The 4,880-nt window shown below is 36.8% G+C and overlaps 1 long non-coding RNA gene across 1 annotated transcript; it reads right to left on the bottom strand.

The window, feature by feature from the left end:
- On the bottom strand, window positions 1–1,350 carry LOC107494559 (uncharacterized). The gene is made up of 2 exons (XR_001593306.3): window positions 1,021–1,350; window positions 1–401 (listed from the first exon to the last, which is right to left on the bottom strand). It is a non-coding gene; the product is annotated as an uncharacterized LOC107494559 (long non-coding RNA).
- Between the last annotated feature and the right edge of the window lie 3,530 nt (window positions 1,351–4,880).

Below are 4,880 nucleotides of genomic sequence, written 5' to 3'. Positions count from 1 at the left end.
TAACTAAAAAAATAAAATTATATAAATAAAATTAATATCTTAAAATTTAAAATATAAACCTTTACAAACATTAATAATTCAATATCAATTTTTAAACATAACTAATGATCTAAAAAAAGATTTGGGTAGGAATAATTTATTTGGGATGTGCCTCGGGATATTTTCAAATGCTCCTCATTGAAATCTTTGTTAGTGGATCACAACCATCTTTCAGGAAAACATACCAGAGGCATTGACAGATCTATCAAATCTAACAATACTGGATCTCTCTGCTAATAACTTCAGTGGAAAAATTCCTAGTAATCTTTCTATGATCCCTGGCTTGGTCTACTTCAACGTTTCTGGGAACAACTTTGACGGTGAGATACCTCCAGCATTGGGCTCTAGATTCAACAATGCTTCTTCATTTGCAGGTAATAAGAAATTATGTGGGAAGCCGTTAGATAGAAAGTGCGAGGAGATGACTAAACAGCAACACAGGAACAACTAATGATAATCAACAACCACCAAAGTTCACTAATGATAATCAATAACAAATTTAAATATTCAACCAAAGTTCACTAAAATTTTCTCAGGTTCAACAACTCCTCTAAAAAACCAATTACAATAGCAGCAACTACCAGATTCAACAATAATTCTAACTAAAATTTGCATCAAACCATAGAAAGAACAGAAAGAACAGCAACAACAACTCTAAAAAAACTAACATTCAACAAATAAAAAGAACACAACAACTCTAAAATTTGCTCAGATTCATCGAAATTAATATCGATCCAGAGAAAGAACAGCAACAACAACTCTAAAAAATCAACATTCAACAAACAAACAAAAAGAACAGCAACAACTATAAAATTTGCTTAGGTTCACCAAAATTAGCATCGCAGTAGAGAAATAACAACAAGAAGCCAACAACAACTCCAAACACTAAATGAAACAGAAACAACCACATTCAACAACCACCAAATTCACTGAAATCAACATTGAACTAGAGAAAAAACAGGGTTGAAAACTGGAGCTCACCTGGTTGAGAAGACTACGACCACCACCATTCGAGGGAGCAGATGTTGCTTCACTGGTTCCGACGAAGCGAACGCAAGGTCACGGACTCACAGTGACAGACTAAGAGAGCGACGAGGTGAGAGACCCAGAGTGACGCCGAGGGAGTGACGAACTGACGATGCCGAGGGAGTGACGAACTGACGACGCCGAGGGAGTGACGAGGTGAGGGTGAGGGACTGCCCGCTGCCGACGCCGAGCTCGAGAGAGCAGAGACATAGAGACGAGGGCACGAAGCTGGCTTAGGGTGGTTTCATTCAGTCTCAGATGCGAGGCTTAGGGTTCAAAGAGGGGGGTGGGAGTGGGGTCTAATACGATGCCGTTCAGGGAAAAAAATTAAAATAAATTAATAAACATGACCCATACCAGGTTGGATTCACCGGCTGGGTCACTGGGTTTGCACAAAACCCGTCGGGTCGAACCGGGTTCGACCAGGTCTGTTTCATGAACAGTTGATGCGTGAGCATCTTGTCTATCTTTTCCTAATAAAGTTGCACTTAAATTGTTGAGTTTAATTAAGAATTAATTATATTTTAGCCACTATGGATGCTATTTTGAGTTTTGGGCAATTTTATTTATTTTAGGTAGCATTCGGCGGAATTTGACGGAGTTTCTGCAGCACAAGAATCAAAGGAGATAGCGGCGAGAAGCGACACGCACGCGTGCCTGACGCGTGCGCGTGATTTGGAGGTATCCACGGCGACGCGTGCGCGTGACTGACGCATACGCGTGATTTGAAGATTTGCTCAGCGACGCGTACGCGTAACCGACGTGTCCGCGTGACTTGCGAAGAAGATCAGCGACGCGTACACGTGACATGCGCCACGTGCAGAAAATGCAGAAAACGCTGGGGGTGATTTCTGGGCCCCATTTTAGCATCCAAGTTAGGCACGGATCCAGTGAAGCCAAGTGGTCCCCACGTTATAAGACGCGAAGTAGTTAGTTAATTCTGATTTAAATTCAAATTTGATTTTAAAATAGGAAAAGATATTATCTTAATTTTAAAATATTAGATTTTAAATTTATTAGGATTAGTTATAAAAAGGGGAGACTTCTCTTCTATTAGGTACATTACATTAGAGGGATTCCATTAGGAACATTCCATGAGCAATTAATCCTCCATTGTTAAGGTTAGGAGCTCTGTCTATTTGTATGAATTGATTTTATCGCTTTTTCTATTTTAGTTTATGTTTTGGATTTTTATTTAAGAATTGTTTTCGCTCTTTATTTTATGAATTTGGGTGGAACGGAAGTATGACCCTCTTTCTATTTGAGTTCTTGTAAAACTTGGAAAAACTCTTTACTTGAAAATAATTTCTCCCAAATTTTAATTATCTGGAATTAACGTGATATGTGACATATAATCCTTTTATTTTTGAGTAATTAGAGTTTTTGTGGCATATAAACTGAAATTTGATCATGTAGCTTCTAATTGGAATTAATTGACCAAGGAATTGGCAGTTGATAAATTTTAGAGGAGACTAGAAAGGTCTAAAGAATTAGGGTCTAGTCACATATAGTTTGCCATAAATTAAATCCTTCATAATTAAAATAGTTACTAAGAAAAGTAAATCCGGAAAAATAGATACTCTGAAACCTTAACTGTTTTTTCAATATTTTATTCCCAATTTATTTAATTGTCTATACTTTTGATATTTTGAATTTGAACTTAAACTTTTTGAACATCTCAAAATCAATTTTTGTTTGCCTAACTAAGTCAATCAATCAATCATTGTTGCTTGATCCATCAATTCTCGTGGGATCGATCTTTACTCACGTAAGGTATTACTTTGTACGACCCGGTGCACTTGCCGGTTAGTAGTGTGGGTTGTAAAATACCACATCAAGTTTTTGGCGCCGTTGCCAGAGATTGACTGTAATTGACAACTATTAGTTATTTGATTGCTTAGATTAGACATTTTATTTTTAATTTTATTTAAATTTTATTTTAAATATTTTTTTAAAAAAATTTAATTTTAATTTTCTTTATTTCGCTATTTTTTTTCTTTTTTCCGTTTTTTCGCCTTTGTTTCCTGTTTTCTTTTTTTTATTATTTTACTTTTTTATTTATTTTTTTCCTTTCTTAAAAAAAAAACTTTACGTCTTTTTTTTCTTTCGTTGCACTTTCTTTCGTTTACTTTCCCCCTGCCTTGTTCCTTCTTTTTCGTTTCCTTTTTTTTATTTTGTTTAAAAAAAAGAAAAATATTTTTTTTATTTAATAAATAAATAAATAGCACTAAAATTTTTCTTAAATTCTGAAATTAAGTTTGGTGTTCGCTTAGTTGTTTTATTTTTTTCTGGTTATTTTATTTATTGAGTTTAAATTTTCTTTATATTCTTTCTTCTTTGCTTGCTTGTCAACCACATGGTGCGTTTAATCATTTTTGGTGTTTTGTGTTGAGGAAAAATAATGGAGAGAGATCACGTAGGTTACTACTCACATCCAAGTAGTGATTCATATTATGGTGGATGGAGGAACTATCAAAATTTTGGTTGGCAAAGCCAAAACCAAAGGAACTTCAATGCTCCATGTTTCAACTACCAAGAACCATCATCTTTCTACCCATATCAAGAGCCACCATCAGATATTGAAGCTCCTCAGAAGAAGGGTGTTATGGAAGTAGAAACTCTTAATGCTATTCTTTCTCAGAACAAGCTTATGTCTCAGCAATTAAATCTACTTACTCAACAGATGGGTGGCATGCAAGTCCCAGCTATCAACACCCAAAATCTTCTTCAAGAGGTCAATTACATGGGGAGTGCTCAGGGTGATTTTCAACATAATAATTTTAATGACCACCAGTTTCAATCAACTCAGCAGGTAAACTCTAAATCCCAAGAAGATCCTAATTGGGAGATGATGATGAGTTTTATGCAGGAAACCAGAGCCTCCATTAGAAACTTGAAAATGCAAATGGGCCAAATGAGCAAGCAATTACTTGAGAGGTCTGCAAGTACATTTTCAAGTGATATAGTGGTGAACCCAAGAGAAGACTGCACGGTTATTCAGTTGAGCGGTGGTAAAGTAGCTGGCTCTGAGACCAAGGTCAATGAAGAGTTAGTTGAAAAAGAAAGCTACCAAGAGGAAGAGATGAAAATTGAGGAAGCTTGCAAAGAGATAAAAGAATTTAAAGGAGAGCACAAGGGAGTGGAGCTTGCAAGACCTCTTCCAAAGCCATCACCATCCAATACAACATTCAAGTGGGTAAAATTCCTATCCTTAATCCTTACCTTCCCACTTGAATATGGGCTACTAAAGACGGATGGTCAACTTAGAGCTCTTTGTGGCATTAAGAGTAAGAGGAAGATGGTTGGTGGCAAGAGTTGTCAAGCAAGGTCCAATATGGTTGCATGCTCCAAATCGAAGTGCAAGGATTGGTGTAGAGCTCACTTAAATGGGTCTAGAAGGTTGTTTGGATGTCTCTGTGAGAATTCAGATTCCTTGCCACCAGGTGAAAATAATGGTGATCCACAAGAAGACGGATGTAAAAGCAAGATTTGGGACCCTGGAATTCATTCCCACAATCAACTCTCTTGGGACCTTGTCACTTGCTTCAATTTTCTCAAAGGCGTTATACGCCTGGTTTGGGATCCCGGCAGCCATTGGAATTACAAACATTGGTGGAGATTCCTGGATCAGTACAAGCACAAGCCACCATGACAAGGAGCTCACCATATGTCCAACTTAAGGACTTTAACTAAAAGTGCTTGGTGGGAGACAATCCACCGTGCTATGATCGTTTCTTTTCATTCTTAGTTATTTTACGTAGTAGTAGTTTTCGCATTTTTTTTGAGTTCTTACTAATTTTCTGATCATGCAGCTA

This window comes from Arachis duranensis, chromosome 6, assembly GCF_000817695.3.
Source record: "Arachis duranensis cultivar V14167 chromosome 6, aradu.V14167.gnm2.J7QH, whole genome shotgun sequence".
NCBI classification, from domain to species: Eukaryota; Viridiplantae; Streptophyta; class Magnoliopsida; order Fabales; family Fabaceae; genus Arachis; species Arachis duranensis.
This window is presented reverse-complemented; position numbering and strand designations above follow the sequence as displayed.